Below are 21,756 nucleotides of genomic sequence, written 5' to 3'. Positions count from 1 at the left end.
GAGTGCACCATCAAAACAACTTTGTAAATTAAAATTTGTTGTTTTTGGTAGATATTATTAACAATGAAATCATCTGGTAGCTTCCTATTTTAACTATGTATTCTTTACAGCTAGTTACCAAGAGCTCTTGTTTCTCTCTCTCTCTCTCTCTCTCTCTCTCTCTCTCTCTCTCTTTCTGTGTGTGTGTGTGTGTGTGTGTGTGTGTGTGTCTTACCTGCCATTGAGCTGACTCAGATTCCTGGTGACCCCGGGAATCAGTGATGTCCACAATGTCTTGTCCTCAACAGCCCTGCTCAGCTCCTGTAGACTCACACCTATGGCTTCTATGGATCAGTCCATCTCATATTTGGTCTCTTTTCCTGTAGCCTTCCATTTTCCCCATCATTATTGTCTTTTCCAAAGAACCCTGGCTTCTCGAGATATGCTGGAAGGAAGACAGCTTGTTTTGTCATTTTTTACTCCAGCAATGTTTCCGGCTTAATTTGCTACAGGACCCACTTGTTTTCCTGCTGATGGGAAAGTGCTTAGATATAACTTTTAAATACTAAATGTTTTTAAATTCCACAATGTAAAGGAAAATTAAAACATTTTGTGTTCTAACCATGAGGGAGCAATAACTCAAGATTGCTCCTCTGTGGTAAATAATTTGAAAACTGGGCAAAACATAAGAAACAACTATTTCTGGACATTGAACAATAGGCAGTATAGAACTGTAGCCAGAAAAGAAGGGAAACACATAAGGTGAGTCTTACCATTCATTGCCCAGGCTTTCTGCTTGGAGGTGATTTCTGGATTGTGTTGCAGGACAGGAAATAGCAATGGAGCCCAGAAGTCACATGTGAGGAGAGAGAGACTGGAGTTTGGGAAGGCCAAGGTGGCTAGAATTTGGGGGTAGAGTACTCAAGAGGAGGAGTTCCAGATATCTGCAAAGACCCCCTTGTATTTTTGGCCAAAAATCAGTCTGCACATGCATGGAGGACCTTTCAGGGAAAGAACTAATATTGGGGAATTGTAGGCTAAACAATTCCCAGGATGACACTAAGAGAAATCATTGAGGTTCCCACAAGTCAGAGCAGAGAAAACTTTTGGAAGCAATCCTATCTAATAAAAGAGTAATATGTAAATTAACCATCACTCTGCTACACCCACAAGCCACGCCCACCAGCCAATCAGGAGCGAGTATGCAAATTAACCCAACCAAGATGGCTGCAGCCACGGAGCAAACAGGAGGCTTGGGTTGCCCCTGGAGATGGAGGAAGCCAAGATTTCCACACACCCTGGCCAGCCCAGGCCTCCACTCAAGGTTACAAAGTTTTAATTATAGAAGATAAATAAATACCAACAAAAATGGCTGCAGCCACGGAGTGAACAGTAGGCTTGGGTTTCCCTGGCAATGGAGGAAGCCAAGTTTTCCACACACCCTGGCTAGCCAAGGCCTCCACTCAAGGCTACAAAGTTTCAATTATAGAAGATAAATAAATCCCAGATACCAGGGCTTCCCCTTGCATCGCCAGGGGGCGTGGCCGGCCTGCAAACCACCACAGGCCCCTCACTCAGGCTGCCCCATGCCCCAAGGGAACCCCCACCCTGATCCAGGACACCCTTCAGGGCAAACCAGCTGGCTCCCACCCGGGCACCAGGCCTCTATCCTATCTAATAAAAGAGTAATATACAAATTGACCATCACTCCAACACACAAGATGGCTGCCCCCATGTGGACACAAGATGGCCACCACAAGATGGCCAGTGGGGGAGGGCAGTTGGGAGGGACCAGGCCTTCAAGGGAGGGCAGTTGGGGATGATCAAGCCTGCAGGCAAGGGCAGTTAGGGGTGACCAGGCCGGCCGAGGAGGGAAGTTGGGGACAACCGGGCCTGCAGGGAAGGGCAGTTGGGGGGGACCCAGGCCTGTAGGAGAGAGCAGTTGGGGGGACCATGCCTACAGGGGAGGGCAGTTAGGGGTGACCAGGCCTGCAGGGGAGGGCAGTTAGGTGCAAACAGGCTGGCAGGGGATCAGTTAGGCATCAATCAGGCTGGCAGGGGAGTGGTTAGGGGGTGATCAGGCTGGCAGGCAGAAGCAGTTAGGGGCAATCAGGAAGGCAGGCAGGTGAGCAGTTGGGAGCCAGCAGTCCTGTATTGTGAGAGGGATGTCTGACTGCCCATTTAGGCCCGATCCTACCGGGATTGGGCCTAAACAGGCAGTCGGACATCCCTCGAGGGGTCCCAGATTGGAGAGGGTGCAGGCTGGGCTGAGGGACACACACTCCCGTGCACGAATTTTGTGCACCGGGCCTCTATTATTATTATAATATACTAGCAATATACCACTTACAATGATATAAAAACGAGATATTGATGGATAAATTCTTAGTATTATTATAATATACTAGCAATATACCACTTACAGTGATATAAAAACATGAGATATTGAGGGATAAATTCTTCAAAGTATGTGTAAGAACTATAGAACAAAACTATAAATACTGCTGAGATAAATTAAACACTATACAAATGAATGGGCAGCTGTACTCTGTTCATAAATTGGAAGATTTGATAATAGTTTAAAATGTCAGTTCTGTAAATGATCTACAATGTACCTAAACAGGGGTGGGCAAAAGTAAGTTTACAGTTTGAGTACATGAAACACAGAGTTTATTCTTGTATTATTATTTACTTACCAATATTGTATTTTCCCTACAAACAACTGTAAACCTACTTTTGCCCACATCTTTATATTCAATGCAATCCCCCACCACCACCACTACCAAATTTTACAAAGAATTCTTTGTAAGCATTGTGACAAGTTGCTTCTAAAATGTTTATGGAAATACAAGAACCTAAAATAGTCAAAAGAATTTTGTAAAAGAAGAATAAAGTTGGTGGACTTACACTACCTGATTTTAAGACTTATTGAAAACTACAGCAACCAAAATAGTGTGGTATTAGATTAGCATGAAAGTAGGTACATAGATCAATGGAATATAATAGGAAACCCCAAATTAAACGCACAAATATACAGTCAATGGATTTGAGACTAATGTTAATGCAAAACTGTGATAAAGAATAATTTTTAAGGCAGCTGGAACAATTGGATATCCAATATAGGTGGAAAAAAAGGATCCTTACCTCACATTATACCCCCAAATTAACCAAAAGTGAATCATACACCTAAATATAAAAACTAAAACTCCTAGAAAAATGAAGAAGAAAAGAGTTTATGACTTTAGAATTGACAAAAATTTCTGATAGAAGAAATAAAAAGCAAGAACCTTAAAAATGTTTTGATAAATTGGACTTCATAAAAAGAAAAACAACAATAATCCACATACCAACAACTTCTGCCCTTCAAAAGAAACCACTAAGAAAATGAAAAGGCAAACTCCTGGAAAAAATATTCACAATACATACAACTTACAGAGAACTTGTATCTAGAACACATAAAAAAAATCTTGCAACTCGGTAATAAGAACACAAGTAATACACTTTAAAAATTAAATTGAAACTACACAAAAGATTCAAATGGCCAATAATCCCATGGAAAGATGCTCATCATTAGCAATTTGGGAAATGCAAATTAAAGTCACAATGATATACCATACTTCCCACTAGAATGGCTAAAATTAAAACTATGGACAATACCAAGAATGTGGAGCAATTGAAACTCTCATACTTTGCTGGTCGGAATGTAAACTGCTACAACCACTTTGGGAAACAATTTGGCCATTTCTTACAAAACTAAACATCTCCTTACCATACCAACCAGAAATTCCATTTCTAGGTATTTACCCAATTGAAAGGAAAACTTATTTCCACAAAGAAATACTCATAGAAACATGTTAATTTCAGCTTTATTTATAATAGCCCAAAAGTTAAAATACCCCAAATGTCCATCAATAGGTTAATGGATAAGTAAACTATCGCATATCTCAGATATACATAGAAATGAAAAATTTTAAAAATATTATGCTGCACAAAAGAAATCAGACACAAAGTAACAAACACTGTATTATTCCATTTACATGAAATTCACACAAATGAATACTTTAATTAACAGTAGATTAGTAGTACCTAATGTCTTAGAGTGGGAAGATGATGGAAATGTCCTGTCTTTTTTTTTTTTTTAAGCTATTTTTATTGATTTCAGAGAGGAAAGGAAAGGGAGGGAGAGATAGAAACATCAACGATGACAGAAAATAATTGATCAGCTGCCTCCTGCATGCCTCACACAGGGAATCAAGCCCACAACCTGGGTATTTGCCCTGACCTGGAATCGAACTATGTCCTGCTGGTTCATAGGTCGACGCTCAACCACTGAGCCACGCCAACTGGGCAAAATGTCCTGTCTTGATTGTAACGGTACTTACACTGTTTGTCAAAACTCATAAAACTGTACTCAAAATGAGTGGATTTTATATGTAAACAAGGGGCCCAGTGCACGAATTCGTGCACCTCGAAAGGAGCTGTAGGCCGCAAGGCTGCAGTGGGCACAGGGACGGGTCTGGGCCCATTCTCCGTGCCTCCGCCCAGCCTCTCCCGCCATGGCCCCCAGGCCCCTGTCAGCTGGCAGCCCCGCTCCTGCCACAGCTGCTCCCATGCACTGACTACACCAGCACCACTTGCACCCGCTGATGGCACGGAGCGATTGGGGCTGGAGCCAGCAGCGGGTGTGAGTGGGGCCGGTGCTGTCAGCGGGTGCGAGCAGCAGCTGCTGCCCTGATCTCCCCTCAGCAGCAGGGCCAAGTAGAGAAGCCCTCAGGGGCCATCAAGGCCAGCAGCCACCGCTCGCACCCACTGTTGGCAACAAGAGATCGGGGCCAGCACTAGGTGCCGGCAGCGGGTGTGAGCAGTGGTTTCGGCGCTGGCAGCGGGTGCGAGCGGGTCCGGCACCAGCAGCAGGTGCGAGCACCGGGCAGAACCGTGGCACGCGGGCGTAAAGAATTTTCAGTAACAACCAGAGGCTCGCCCCGATGACAGCGACCTGCGCCCCACCTTGGTCTGGTACCCCAGCTCACCTGCTCCACCATCCCGCCGCTACCGATGCCCGCCATGTTCTGCACTCTGCCGCCTGCTGCCGACGCCTGACATGTTACGCGTGTGCCCCCTGGTGGTCAGCGCACATCATAGCGACCAGTTGTTCCACAGTTCGGTCTATTTGCATATTAGCCTTTTATTATATAGGAGGATTATCCCTCAGTGAAGTTGAAAATAACACAAACCAAAAAATTAAGATTTAAATATTTCTGCCCTTTAAACTCCAGCACCCTCGGGTAAGCCTTCAGCCTCCTCAGTCGAGTGTCCACTGTAGGAGTCCTCTCAGGTCAGTCAACTGGTCTTCTCTGCTATCACAGCCCTGCGAGGGTCCTGCTCCACATAAACCTCTCATTCCCTTTTTCGTCTTTTATCTGGCCAGTAGCCAGAGAATCTGGTATTTCAATTATGTTTTTTAAATGTGGAATAACTTTAATGATAGGAAGATGTTATTTAAAAAATTAATTTCAAGCTATCTGCATTTCCTAGAATATATGCACAACTTACAAAGGATCCATCCATTAGAGACGCCATAGTGGCTTCTATGACATCACAGTCTGTCTCTCCCATGTCTCTGGCTGCTGCATCCCAGTTCTCTTCGTAAGGTCCTGTTTCTCAGCCTATAGCATTAAGGTCTGAGTTCCCCAAGTTGGTCCTCCCTCTTCCCTCAATATTTTTGTTATTCTGTTCACTTTCCTTGGGCAATCTCATCCAATGTCTGGCTTCTATTACTGTTAATATGCTGTTCCTGCCAAATCTACATCTGTAATTCAAATCTCTCTCCTGTGCTCCCTGTCAACACCAGCTTTGTTAGAATGTGAGAAGTTATCAAAGCCAGTGCTACATTCTAAGGCCTCCTTTTACGTGACCTTTTAGGAGTTTTAAATGCAGTTGACCACTTATTCCTTTTGAATTACATTACTCACCTGGCTTCTGGGCCATCAATTACTCCTGGTTACTGATCAGTCTCAGTAACTGTTGTTTTCTTTTTCCTGTTTGCCAGACCTCTTTCTTCTTTCTATGTTCGTTTGCCCCGGGGCCCAGTCCTCAGTCCTCTTCTCTCCTTTTATGTTCACCCTCTACATCTCTTCTATCCTCTGTAGCCTCAAATGTCACCCATGTGTTCCTAACTCTTATATGTCCATTTCCAGACCAAATTAATCAAATTCAGGAGGGAGCCACTGACAAGCGTCCCCCCACCCAACCCTGCCACCAGTATACTACAGCCATGAGTCCACCCACCAAAACCAATCCCATGCTTGTTATCTCAGTTACATGGGACACCACAAGAAGCCCTAACCTTCCAGATCCTTCCTCATCTTTCATACACCAATCCCCACAAGGCTCTGCTCATCGCCAGTTCTATCCTATTCTTCTACCCCGTCTCAACTTTTGAAACCATCTTACTGTGCTTCTTTTTGTCTTTTTCCTTCACTGGAAACCTGCCTCTCCCCTGAGAACACTGTCCCTTGAAGCCTTTCAAGTAGTGGCTGTGTTTTTTCTCACAGCTCTAGAAATACGAGGAACTTAGATTGGAGGTTTAATCTATATATTTAAAGTAATTACTGATAAAGTAGGATGTATGTCTGCCATTAATTTTAAAAAATTATTTTAGAAATAGGAAGAGAGAGAGAGAGAAATCAATGTGAGATATCAATTGGTTGCCTCCTGCACGTGCCTCCACTGGGGATTGAACCCATAACCCGGGTATGTGCCCTGACTGGGATTTGAAGCAACCACATTCTGGTGAATGGGATGACATTTCAACCAAGTGAGCCACACAGGCCAGGGCTGTCTGCCGTTAATTTTTACATCATGTCTTTTTGTGTCTTTCTTCCTCTAATACTGTTTCTTTTGTGCTAAATGGATATTTTCTAGTGTTCCATTTTAATTTCCTTATTATTTCTTTTACTTCGTTTACGTATTTATTTTTTAGCTATTTTCTTAGTAGTTTCCCTGGAGAATACAATTAATATCTTAATTTGAAACAATCTAGTTTGAATAATGCTAATTTTGTTCAAAATAGCTTCATTTCCTTCCCTCTCTTTTGTGCTTACAAATTAATTTTATAAACCTAACAAAACAGTTTTGTAATTATTGCTTTATGTAGTTTTCTTTTAAGTCAGAAAAATAACACAAACAGGAATACATTTTTATTGTCTTATGTATTTATCTATACAGGCAGCTTTGCCAGCACTCTTTACTTTTTGTGTGGATTCAACTTCCTATTTAGTATCCTTTCATTTCAGCCAGGTCATTTTTAGTATCCCTTATATGAGATGAGTCATTTTTCTCTTGTTCCTTTCAAGTCTCTCTTTGTCTTTTTCTTTTGACAGTTTGATATAATGTGTCTAATGGTATATTTCTTTTATAAAGTTCATATTTCTTGGATTTTGTTGAGATTTTTGAATGTACAGGTTAGTGTTTTTCATCAAATTTGAAAAGTTTTTTAAAATGTTTTAATTGATTGTTTTAGAGAGAAAGGGGGTGAGAGACAGAAACATCAATGGGCTGCCTCCTGCACGTCCCCTTCTGGGGATGTGCCCTGACCAGGAACCCAACCTGTGACCTCTTGGTGCACCATACCACACTCAACCGATGGAGCCACACCGGGAGGGCAAATTTGTAAAGTTTTTAGCTGTTACTTTCTCTATCCTTTTGGGATACCCATTATACTTGATGTATCCCACAGAGCCCCGAGGCTCTGTTCCTTTGTCATTAATTTTGTTTATTTTCTGTTCCTCAGACTGAATAAATGCCAGTTGGCCTTTCTTGACTCTTTCGACTGCTAAAAATCTGATATTGAGTCTCTTTAGCGAATTTATCATTTCAGGTATTGTACTTTCCAACTCCAGAAATTCTATTTGGTTCTTTTTTATAATATCTATCTCTACCAATATTCTCTATTTGGTAAGATATTTTTTCATGTTGTCTTTTTAATTTTTTATAAATTTCGTTTTCTTTAGACCTTAGACCATATTTATAATAGCTGCTTTTGTAACTTTTTCTAGTAGGTCCAATGCTTGTTCTTTCTCAGGGACAGTTCCTGTTACCTGCCTTTTTATTCACCTCTCTGTATGAGCCATACTTTCTCTTTCATGTGTATCTTAATTTTTTGTTGTTTAAATTGGACATTTTATTTATTTTAATTTATTCTTTATTGATTAAAGTATTACATATGTCTCCTTTTTCCCCCATTGACCTCTCCCCGGCTACTCCCACCCCCCAGCACATGCCCTCACCCCCCTACTGTCTGTGTCCATGGGTTATACTTATATGCATGCATACAAGTCCTTTGATTGATCTCTTATCCCCCCTTCCCCCGCCTTCCCTCTGAGGTTTGACGGTTTGTTCGATGCTTCTCTGTCTCTGGATCTATTTTTGTTCATCATTTTATAGTGTTCATTATATTCCATAAATGAGTGAGATCATGTGATATTTATCTTTCTCCGACTGGCTTATTTCGCTTAGCATAGTGCTTTCCAGGTCCATCCATGCTGTTGCTAATGGTAAGAGTTCCTTCTTTTTTTTTTTTTTTTTTTTTTTACAGCAGCTTAGTAGTCCCTTGTGTAGAAGTACCAGTTTTTTAATCCACTCATCTGCTGATGGGCACTTAGGCTGTTTCTAAATCTTAGCTATGGTGAATTGTGCTGCTATGAACATAGGGGTGCATATATCCTTTCTGATTGGTGTTTCTGATTTCTTGGGATATATTCCTACAAGTGGGATTACTGGGTCAAGTGGGAGTTCCATTTTCAATTTTTTGAGGAAACTCCATACTGTTTTCCACAGTGGCTGCACCAGTTTGCATTCCCAGCAGCAGTGCTCAATTTTCTCCACATCCTCACCAGCACTTGTCATTTGTTGATTTGTTGATGATAGCCATTCTGACAGGTGTGAGATGGTATTTCATTGTTGTTTTGATTTGCATCTTCGGATGATTGGTGACTTTGAGCATGTTTTCATATGTCTCTCGGCCTTCTGTATGTCCTCTTTCGAAAAGTGTCTACTTAGGTCCTTTGCCCATTTTTTGATTGGATTGTTTATATTCCTTTTGTTAAGTTGTATGAGTTCCCTATAAATTTTGGAAATTAGGCCCTTATCAGATATAACATTGGCAAATATGTTCTCCCATGCAGTGGGCTTTCTTATTGTTTTGTTGATGGTTTCTTTTGCTGTGCAGAAGCTTTTTATTTTGATGTATTCCCATTTGCTTATTTTCTCCTTAGTTTCCATTGCCCTAGTAGCTGTATCAGAAAAGATATTGCTACAACAAATGTCTGCTATATTGCTGTCTATGGCTTCTTCTAGAATTTTCATGGTTTCCCATCTTATGTATAAGTCCCTTATCCATTTTGAGTTTATTTTTGTGTATGGTGTAAGTTGGTGGTCTAGTTTCTTTCTTTCTTTCTTTTTTTTTTGCATGTATCTGTCCAATTTTCCCAACACCATTTATTGAAGAGACTGTCTTGACTCCATTGTATGCTCTTGCCTCCTTTGTCAAATATTAATTGAGCATAAAGGCTTGGGTTGAACTCTGGGTTCTCTGTTTTGTTCCATTGGTCTATATGTCTGTTTTTGTGCCAGTACCAGGCAGTTTTGAGGACAGTGGCTTTGTAATATAGCTTGATATCTGGTAAACTGGACATTTTAGATAAAACAATATGACAACTCTAAAAATATGATTACTACCAACTCCCGGGTTTGTTTTCGTTGTGGTTTGTTTACTGACTTTCCTGGACTAATTCTGTAATGTCTATTTTCTTTGTCATTAAGGCCATTGAAGTCTGCTCAATTTACCGAACAGCTAATGAGTAAACAGAAGTTTCCCTAAATGCCTTATACCAATAAATCTACCAGACTTTAACAACTCTATTTCAATAGCCTTCTAATATTTTAGTGATAAGGTTGAATTGCCAGATGGTCTATAAGCTAAAGTTGTGGTTAATTTACTGTGTCCCGATTTTGTGTTTTCAACTTTGAGAATAATTCTGAAAGAACAATTGAGGAGAGAACGTAGAGTAGTGTTCAGGCAAGAAGTTAGCTTGCTGAGTTGGGATAGAGACCCATGGGACGAGTATAGAACTACATGAGAAAAGGGTTTCCTCCTCATAAGTTAGATTTCTGTGTCCCTAGAATTAAAAATGTTAGGAGAATATATATTTAAATGGGAATTTATTCAAAGGCAAATGAATAATAGACTATTACATCCATACAATGGAATACTTATCAGCAAGAAAACGAAATGGGCAACTGATAACATGCAATAACATGGATGAAGGCCCATTGCATTATCCTAAGTCAGTGGTCGGCAAACTCATTCGTCAACAGAGCCAAATATCAACAGTACAACGATTAAAATTTCTTTTGAGAGCCAAATTTTTTAAACCTAAACTTCTTCTAATGCCACTTCTTCAAAATAGACTCGCCCAGGCCGTGGTATTTTGTGGAAGAGCCACACTCAAGGGGCTAAAGAACCGCATGTGGCTCGCGAGCCGCGGTTTGCCGGCCACTGTCCTAAGTGAAAGATGTCAGTTTCAGAAGGCTACATAGGCTCTGATTCCATTATGTAACAATCTGGAAAAGGCAAAATTATAGGGGCAGAAAAAAATCTTTGGTTATCAAGAAATTGACTAAAAAAGTAAATTAGGGAATTTTGGAGGGGGGAGACTGTGCTACATCTTGATTATGGTGATGATTATGCAACTATATGCATTTGACAAAACTTACACAACCGTACACTATAAAAGATGAATTTTATTGTATGTACATTATACCTCAACAAACCTGACTTTTTAAAAAAGCTAAATGCAAATTAGTTTTGTTATCTATTACTCATAATTAGAATTGAATCTACAGATTCAATTAGTACTGCTTACATGTCGAGTTTTTTACTTATATTTGAAAATATTCAGAATAAGGGGCATCTGACGACCGAAAATTTAGTAAGGCTTATGAAATTTAACAAAAGAGATTATTTTCAAGCCTGACCAGTTTGTGGATAAAGCTCACTTCCTCTTGACAGTTTTCGGTAAAATCCTTGATTGACTTGAAATAGCAAAGGAGAATGTTCATGCATTTTTAAGAAATCAGAATATTAAGTGGCACGGTGAATTTACTTTGATTGACTATTACCGGTAAAATTTTAAATACATATTCAATCACCATCCTTTTTCTCTTTTGGTGACTTAAAACTTCTTGATGAGACTAACATAACAGAATATCAAGATAAATACTTTCCCAATTATTATACTTGATACAGAACAAAAAGGATATTTTCATGAAGTCCACAAAATTAAAATCATGAAAGGTGAATAAGTTTTCTGATTTATTTTTGCTTCAGTTGTGAACATCAATTCCAGCAAGTTCTCCTCAAATCAACTGAATCTCCAGGAGCTGAAGTACATAGATATAAGATACTATGAGAGTCTTTCCCAGTTTTAAACCTACTTTCATTTAGATACACAAACATATTTCTCCTCTTATTTTTATTACCTTTGCATAACTTGGTTGATTAATCTGTCTCTAATCCAATATCAGGTTTAGTGTTCTCATTTGTAATTATTCATCGTCTTATATAACACTGTATAATTCAAAACTCTACCTCTTTTCCTAAGGTTAAAATCCTCCTAATGCTCCCATTTCAATAGAAAACCTAGAATTACCATCAAATGCCCAACGGTTTAGTGACAATTCAACATTTAAAAGTTATATTTAGTTGCATGTTCAGAGCATGTTTTAGTACAGATTATATAACCTCTTACTTCATCCAAATGGACATTTCCAACTTAATTTTGTAGGAACAGCTAATGAGATTGCATGGAATAAGTTTAAAAAAAAAAAAAAGGTCATCACTCTGGTCAAGTTTATACATATTTTTCCATGAAGATTCTCTTCTTAATGCATTTTGCAGAGTTTAATTTTGTAGAAAACTACTTGTCTAAGACCCATGATATAAGCTAGTAGGAGAAAATTATATCTAGAACAATTGCTTTTACTAAAGAATTATATGCTTCATTTATTATAATCTGTTTCATGGTACAAAGGTCTGGTAGCTATAATTTTATATTCATACAGCTGAACTGGGATACGCTTGCATTTTTCCTTTAGTAGTTTCTTGACTTTAATCCTGTAAAGCTATTTGCCTGAAAGACTATGCTTTTTCTATGATTGAGGGTGGGATTTTTTTTATAGAGTAGATGACTTACCTTTGAAGTTTTGCAATAAAAGTTAGATAATAATAATGATGATGATGCAAGCTAACATTTGCTGAGCACTTATATCCAACACATAGATTGGCCCAGGCCATTTGTATGTATTTACTTATTTTCATGTATAGAATACATATGAGGTAGCTACTTATTAATCCCATTTTATTTTATTTACTAGAGGCCTGGTGCACTTGGGGGCGGGGAGGGGGGGGTCCCTCAGCCCAGCCTACGTCGTCTTGCAATCTGGGAGCCCTCAAGGGATGTCCGACTGCCATAGAGGCAGGAGAGGCTCCTGCCACCGCCGCTGTGCTTGCCAGCCATGAGCCCGGCTTCTGGCTGAGCTGTGCTCCCGCTGTGGGAGTGCATTGACCAGGGGGCTGCTCCTGCATTGAGCGTCTGCCCCCTGGTGGTCAGTGTGCATCATAGCGACCAGTTGTTCCGCCTTCGGGCAGAAACCGGCTCTCTGACATCCCCCAAGGGGTCCTGGATTGCGAGAGGGTGCAAGCCAGGCCAAGGGATCCCACTGGTGCACGATCGGGGCTGGGAGGGACGTGGGAAGTTAGCCAGCCGGGGAGGAACCGTGGGAGGGCTCCATGGAGTGTATGGCCCATCTCATTCAGTCCCGATTGGCTGGTCCCCAGCAGCAAGCTAACCTACCAGTTGGAGCATCTGCCCCCTGGTGGTCAGTGCCTGTCATAGCGAGCAGTTGAGTAGCCTTAGCATATCATTAGCATATTATGCTTTGATTGGTTGAACGGCCAACTGGATGACTGAACACTTAGTATATTAGGCTTTTACTATATAGGATTTTTTAATTAAAATTTTGAGGTGACAGTGGTTAATAGGATCATATAGTACATTTCGATGACACATGATCTGTATATTGCATTGTGTTCCTATCACCTAAAGTCAAATCATCTTCTATCTACTTAGGAAACTGAGACACAAAAATGCTCTATAACTTGCCTAAGATCCCTGAGCTGGGGCTATCACACATGTAGTTCAGCTCCATTGCCAAGCTTTAACCATGGCTTGGAACATGTCTAGTGACCAGGCCTACACAGTAATCAGTTTAATACTCTGGTGCTCATCTCGTTGATTCTATGTTGCTGAGTTAATTCCACTGCTAAGGAATAGTTCTTTCCCACAGAGGTGTTTTGGGTAGTAAGTCCTAGAGCCAGGAAGCCATGTCTTTGTAATATAGGCAGCATGATATCTCATCAAATACAATTTACTGAATGACCTCTGACTGTAACAGGGTGGGTAAGGACACCCAACTCCAGGTCTTCTCTTGGAAGAGACAGAGCCACAGTCCTTTCAGGGACCTCACCTACACCTAATCCTTTTTCTCTGTTCTCCTCATTCTGGTCTATACTGTGTTTCCTCAAAAGTCTTATGTTGAAGGCCTAACTCTAATGTGACTGGATTTGGGGATAGGGTCTTTAAGAAGGTGATTAAGGTTAAATGAGGTCAAAAGGTTGGGGTCCTAATCTAATGGAACTGGTGTCCTTGTAAGAGGAAAAGATACCAGATCTCTCTCTCTCCCCCCCCCCCACCACCCCCTAACCCCCGCATGCAAGGAGAAGAGGCCATATGAGGACACACTGACAAGGTGGCTCTCTACAAGCCAGGATGCTTCACCAGAACTATCCCCACTGACACCTTGATCTTATACTTCCAGCCTCCAGAACGGTGAAAAAATAAATGTCTGTTATTTAACCCATCCTGTGAGAATTTGTTATGACAGTCTGTGAGAATTTGTTATGACAGCCTGAGAAGACAAATCTACTCCATCTCTTTTTCTCTTTAAGAAGATGGTGTAGCCCAGCAAGATGGTGCTTTTTCTCCTGACCTTTGTATATGAGAAACTACTCATATGCATTTTTCATTATTCTCTATGTCATATAATTTTTTTATAAGCTCTGTGATTTAGTCCTCCAAGCTTTGTCTCAGATTTTCTAGGACCTTTTGGATTTCAAAATATATTCACTTCTCTTTTACAGTTGTTCTTATAAAGTAAAAGCCTTTCATTTAAAGTGAGTCCTCTGTAAGTTAAAAAAAATTCACTTCAGATTAGTTTTTAGTCCAAGGCTATATCTGACCTTCTCCTTTCCCCTTCCTCAGAAGCAAGCAATGTCGTTGATTCACTAGATGGGAAGAGCCTCAGAGCAACTAAAATGATTAGTCACCACATTAGATGCCAGAGTTTGTTCTCCTGTATCTTGCTGACATCAGAAAGTATGCCATTTCCAGTGCACCAACTATGATTAATTTTTTTGAATCTAGTGTGCTTCTTCTAATAAAAGGGAGGAAAGAGGATTTTTCTAGTTTATCTTGTCACAAATAGCTATGCAAGTGTTTCCCATTCACTCTAGAATGTCATGGAATTATTGGAATAAATCTGTGAACTCATGTAGAATTCCAAGCTTTGATTACAAGCGGAATAAGTAGGATGTCTCATGCAAATGCAAACCTCTATCTTTCAAATGTGGGTAGCTGTTATTGCCACTGACAAAATGTCAATCCTTTAAAGTATTCCTGAATTCATAGAAGCTGTCAGCATTACTGTCATTTGGAATTTCATTATTTTGTTGTTGCTTTTATTAATAAAGCCATTTTCATAAATGAAAGTTTGAGTGCCCTAATCTATTCTGTTTGCCTTACCTACATAAACAGTCCTGGATTGTGCTTGATTGGAAGGTCTCCTTTACTGAATAATCTTTTTAGTTCTGCCTGTTATTCTTCTCTAAATCTGAGCCCAGCTGCATAACCTCCTGGTCTCCTTTGGCAATTGGAACAGTCTCTGGAAAGGCAATCGTGGACGATTTATTGCCCAGAAGGAATTCCAGAAGAGGCTTTTTTTCTTTTAAACCAAGTCTGCCCAGTCTGCCCATGTTGACCACCAGAATATTTTTGTAAAGTACCATTCTTATTATAAAAATAACACATTGGGTACATTTTCATATCATATTAAGGAGAACATAATTTAATGCCTGTATAATGTGTGTGGGTTTTTTTGCCATATAATTAGCTGAAATAATTTTTATTGCTCCTTTAAGCTATTTCCAGGTGTTACTTTTTTTTTTTACTATTATAAATAAATAACAACACATATCCTAATATGTAATTTTTTTTCTTTCAGTTAAATTCATGCCAAATTTACTCAGTCAAATATATAAACATGTTTAGGGCTCTTAAAACATGCCCCTAAATTGCTTTCCAGAAAGATGGTGCCTGTTTAAACTCTCACTAGAAGAGAAACTCCCACAGAATTTTACCTTCTAGAAAAAAAAAAAAAAAACTGACCATTTTCATTCTTTTAATTGTTGACAAATTGATAAAAATATTAGAAAGGTTGGATTTTTCCATGTTTTATTATCCTTTTGCATTTCTTCTCTACAGGATTGTCTGTTCTTGTTCTTTTTAGCATGAGAACCTGGTTTTCTTTAGAGCATTTCCTTTGAATAGGATTCCTTGTTCTGCTTAATTTGCAGCTAATCTTTTATGTCCTTGCACTAAAACAATCTATTTCAATTGTAGAGTCTCTCCCGCCCTTTTAACTCTTAACTGCTCAAGGTTCACGTATTGGAAGACTCTTCTTGTCTGTATCTAACACTTGTTTGTTTCACAGGATGGGGCCAATGCTGAGCTGCTCTCCACAATCCCTGCTGCCGTTTTCTTCCAGGATGGCTCTCCTAGCTAGACTGTGTGCCTCAGGCGCTTTCAAATTCATAGCTGGGAAAGTTGCTATAGGTGTAGATGAGAAGGCAATCCTCCCTCTGCACAAAGGCCACCAATTCTTTCATACTGTCTCATACTCTTTTAAATATATCCTCTGAGTCAACCACTTGAGGTTTTACTATATTTGGTTTAATCATACACTTGCAAATGCAATCTGTAAAGCCCAGTTGGTAGCCACTGTTGTGACAACTTTTACATTGCAGAAAGAAATAATTTGGCAATGAAAATGACTTAAAGACCCATCATTTTTTTTTAATATATATTTTTTATTTTTGACAGTATTACAGATATCCCCCATACTCCCTCCCCAATCATCTTAACTTTTGAATCATCTGGCTGCTTTCCAGAGGCAATAACATTTAAAATTGAAACTAATAATGTATTTAAACACAGTAAAAGCCCGGCTGGCCTGGCTCAGTGGTAGAGGATCAACCAATGAACCAGGAGGTCACGGTTTAATTCCCTGTGGTTACGGGCTCAAACCCCAGTGTGTGGCATGCAGGAGGCAGCCAATCAATGATTCTCTCTCATCATTGATGTTTCTATCTCTCTCTCCCTCTCCCTTCCTCTCTAAAATAAATAAAAAATATTTTTTAAAAAGAAAAATAGTTCAAATAAGAGAAGAAATCAAAAGTGTCATTTTATAGGGCAGTAATTAATTTGATATTTCAGATATACAGAATTTTGAGTAATGATGACATCCTATAAAACCACTTTCTTAGGTGGCAGTATGCCATCTAAGAGAACCTTGTGGAGGGGAGTAATCTCAAAGCAAGTTATTGGACATAAGGTCTATTGGTTCACTCTGTTCCCTACACAAACTAAGAGTCAGTCAGAAGCTTTCCTCAGAGTAGAAACTGCTATTCCTTAAACTAGAAAGGCATGTGGAAACTGCTTCAAGTCTATGGAGGGAAATTATTAGGAAAAGGAAAATTCCAGGGAAAGAGGGCATCTGCCATCAAAGCTACATGGCTGCTCAGTGAGACAGGACTCAAATGCTAAGTAAGTTTAAATCAAATTCCACTGGAGAGGTCACTGCTCTGGTCTATACTTAAATTGAATCAAAAAACAAATGGAGGATCTTCTCAGACCACAATGACATAATATTAGAAATCAACTACAATAAAAACAATAAAAAAATGCAAACACTTGGAGGCTGAATAGCATGCTATTAAACAATGATTGGGTTACCAAAGAGATCAAAGGAGAAATTAAAAACATTCTGGAAAGGAATGACAATGAAAACACAACAATCCAAACCTATGGGACACAGTGAAAGCAGTCCTGAGAAGGAATTTCATAGCATTACAGGCCTACCTCAAAAAACAAAACAAAACAAAAAAAGTGGTAATAAATTATCTAACTCTACAACTTAAAGAATTAGAAAGAGAGCAACAAGAAAAGCCCAAAGTGAGCAGAAGGAAGGAGATAATAAAGATCAGAGCAGAAATAAATGACATAGAGACCAATAAAAACCAATACAAAAGATCAATGAAACCAAGAGTGGTTCTTTGAAAGGATAAACAAGATTGATGAACCTCTAGCCAGGCTTATCAAGAAGCAAAGAGAGGGGACCCAAATAAAATCAGAAATGAAAAAGGCGAAATAACAACAGACCCCACATAAATACAAAAGATTGTAAAAATAAATACTATGAACAACTCTATTCCAACAAACTAAACAACCTAGAGGAAATGGACATATTCCTAAAAAAATATGACCTTCCAAAACTCAATCAAGAAGAATCAAAAAATCTCAACAGGCCGATAACTAAGGAGGAAATTGAAGCAGTCATCAAAAAGCTTCCAGCAACAAAAGCCGGGGCCAGAAGGATTCACAGGAGAGTTTTACCAAAGATTAAAAAAAAAAAAAAACAAAAAAAAATAAAACCTATCCTCCTCAGACTATTCCAGAAAATTCAAAAGTAAGGCACACTTCCAAGCTCCTTCTATGAAGCCAGCATTACCCCAATCCCAAAACCATATAAAGACACTACAAAGAAAGAGAATTACAGGCCAATATCCCTCATGAACATAAATGCTAAAATCCTCAACAAAATTCTAGCAAATCGGATCCAGCATTACATTAGGAAAATCATACACCATGACCAAGTGGGATTTATTCCAGGGATGCCAGGCTGGTACAATAACCACAAATCAATAAATGTGATACATCACATAAATTTAGAGACAAAAATAACATAATCATATCAATTGATGCAGAAAGGGCATTTAACAAAATCCAACACCCTTTCCTGATAAAAACTCTCAACAAAGTGGGAATAGAGGAATCAGACCTCAACATAATAAAAGCCTTATACGACAAACCTATAGCCAACATCATACTCAATGGGCAAAAACTAAAACCATTTCCCCTAAGAACAGGAACAAGATCGGGATGCCCACTTTCACCACTCCTGACATGGTACTGGAAGTGCTAGCCATAGCAATCAGAGAAGAAGAAGAAATAAAAGGCATCCCAATTGGAAAAGAAGAAGTAAAATTATCATTATTCGCAGATGACATGATATTGTACATAGAAAACCCTAAAGACTCCATCAAAAAACTATTAGATTTAATAAATGAATTCAGCAATGTAGCAGGATACAAAATCAACACCCAGAAATCTATGGCTTTTTTATACACCAATAATGAACTTACAGAAAGAGAAACTAAAAAAACAATCCCATTTACCATTGCACCAAAAAAATTAAGATACCTAGGAATAAATTTAATGTAGGGGGTAAAGTAACTGTACTCAGAAAATTAAAGGATGCTGAAAAAGGAGTTAGAGGAAGACATAAACAAATGGAAGAATATACCGTGTTCATGGATTGGTAGAATCAGCATCATTAAAATGTCCATACTACCGAAAGCAATCTGTAGATTCAATGCACTTCTCATTAAAATACCAACGGCATACTTCAAAGACCTAGAACAAACTCTCCAGAAATTCATCTGGAATAAAAGAAGACCCTGAATAGCTGCAGCAATCCTGAGAAAGAAGAACAAAGTTGGAGGGATCACAATACCAGATATCAAGCTATACTACAAAGCCACTGTTCTCAAAACTGCCTGGTACTGGCACAAGAACAGACATATAGACCAATGGATCAGAACAGAGAACCCAGAGTTCAACCCAAGCCATTATGCTCAATTAATATTTGACAAGGGAGGTAAGAACACACAATGGAGTCTAGACAGTCTCTTCAATAAATGGTGTTGGGAAAAAATGGACTGATACATGCAAAAAAATGAAACTAGACCACCAACTTACACCATACACAAAAATAAACTCAAAATGGATAAAGGACTTAAACATAAGACGGGAAACCATAAAAATCCTAGAAGAAGCCATAATCAGCAAAATAGCAGACATCTGTCTTTGCCGATACAGCTCCTAGGGCAATGGAAACTAAGGAGAAAGTAAACAAGGGGGACTACATCAAAATAAAAAGCTTCTGCACAGCAAAAGAAACCATCAACAAAACAACAAGAAAGCCCACTGCATGGGAGAACGTATTTGCCAATGTTATCACTGATAAGGGTTTAATCTCCAAAATTTACAGGGAACTCATACAACTTAACAAAATGAAGATAATCCAATCAAAAATGGGCAAAGAACCTAAATAGACACTTTTCAAAAGAAGACATCCAGAAGGCTGAGACATATGAAAACATGCTCAAAGATACTAATCATCTGGGAGATGCAAATCAAAACAACGAGGTACCATCTCACACCTGTCAGAATGGCTATTATCAAAAAATCAACAAATGAGAAGTGCTGGTGAGGATGTGGAGAAAAAGGATCCCTTGTGCACTGCTAGTGGGAATGCAGACTGGTGCAGCCTCTGTGGAGAACAGTATGGAGTTTCCTCAAAAAATTAAAAATGGAACTCCCATTTGACCCAGTAATCCCACATCTAGGAATATATCCAAAGAAACTAGAAACACCAATCAGAAAGGATATATGCACCCCTATGTTCATAGCAGCACAAGTTACAATAGCTAAGATTTGGAAATAGCCTAAGTGCCCATCAGCAGATGAGTGGATTAGAAAACTGTAGTACATCTACACAATGGAATTCTACGTTGTAAAAAAGAAGGAATTCTTACCATTTGCAACAGCATGGATGGAACTGGAAAGCATTATGCTAAGCGAAATAAGCCAGTCAGAGAAAGATAAATATCACATGATCTCACTCATTTGTGGAATATAATGAACAACATAAACTGAGGAACCAAAATAGAACCAGTGTCATAAAAGCATTGAACAGACTGTCCAACCTATGAGGAAAGAGGAAGGGCGAGGGGGTAAGAAATCAACCAAAGGACTTGTATGCATGCATATGAGCAAAACCAATGGACACAGATTGGGGCGGGGTGGGGGGGCATGTGCTGGGGAGTGGGGGCGGCTGGGGAGAGCTCAATGGGGGGAAAAGGAGACTTATGTAATACTTTAAACAATAAAGAATTTGAATTAAAAACAAACAAAACAAATGGGATAGAGGTAGATGTTGGATTTACAGGAACCCCGAATGCCCAGAGGAGGTGAAGTTACCACAAGATAAGAACAAGATGACTAAAGCTCAGAGGAGACCAGATACTAAGCTTCTCCATCATCCTACAGCTCAGGGTCCAGGTACAAGGCAGAGATATGAGAGAGTCCCGGCAGCTGCAAGGAAGTACAGCCCAATTGAGTCCAGATAAGATTATCTGAAAACCCAAAAGCTAGAAGAGGAAAAAGTAAGAAGGTTCTAGAAGGACATAATTTCACCAGACTTAACAGTGAGGTCAGTTTAAATAGACCTCAAGCTCGAAGACTGAAGCAGTCTGTCTTAGTGGTTAAGAGGTCAGGCTGTGGATTCAAAGAAAACCTGGGATTGAATTTTAACTCTGCTACTTCTGAGTTGAAGGACTTTGGACAAAATAAAGAAAATTATGGTATTTCCTTTTAAGGCTGTATGGAAGTAAACTGAGACAGCCAATGTAATGTGCATAGCTGCCATGTACAGTTATATAAAGCACTCTCTATAAATATTGGCTATTATTTGTCTTGTTGGTTACCTTTGCCCAATATTCCCTCTAATGTCCACTCTGAACAACATTAAAGAAAATAAAGGAACTGGGAGTAAGTTTATTCATTCATTCAACCAGTATTTCCAAGGAACCCATTCCATGTGGCAGTCACTGTGCCAGGGGCAAAGCACTCATGGTGTCCCTGTCCTCGTCAGCTTAACATTCTAGTGGCAGAGACAGTCATTTAAAAAAAAAAAAAGCATACAGTCGGCTGGTGTTGCTCAGTGGTTGAGCATCAAACCATGAAGCAAGAGGTCACTGTTTCAATTCCCTGTCAGGGCACATGCTTGGGTTACAGGTTCGATCCCCAGTAGGACAAGTGTAGGAGGCAGCTAATCGATGATGTTGCTCTCTCATCGATGTTTCTATCTCTCCATCCCTCCCGCTTCCTCTCTCTAAAAATCAATGAAAACATATTTTTTAAAACTATCATATAAATAAATGCTAAATTCTATGGGTGATAATTACTAGAGCAGGGAGAACATAATGCAATGAGAGGGCATAAAAAGGGAATTTAAGCTGCACAGAAAACTGGGGAAATGCCCCCTGGGAAGTGACTATGGAGCTAAGATATGGAAGGATGAATAAGAGCTAATGAGGTCCAAAGTGAGTGAAGAGAATATCAAGTGGAGGTAGTGACATGTGAGCAGGTCTGAATTGGGAGAGAGCATAGATAGTAACAGACCAGTGTTGCTGAAGCA

Source organism: Plecotus auritus (genome assembly GCF_963455305.1).
Source record: "Plecotus auritus genome assembly, chromosome: 3".
Taxonomy (NCBI): domain Eukaryota; kingdom Metazoa; phylum Chordata; class Mammalia; order Chiroptera; family Vespertilionidae; genus Plecotus; species Plecotus auritus.
Note: the sequence above shows the minus strand (reverse complement) of the source record.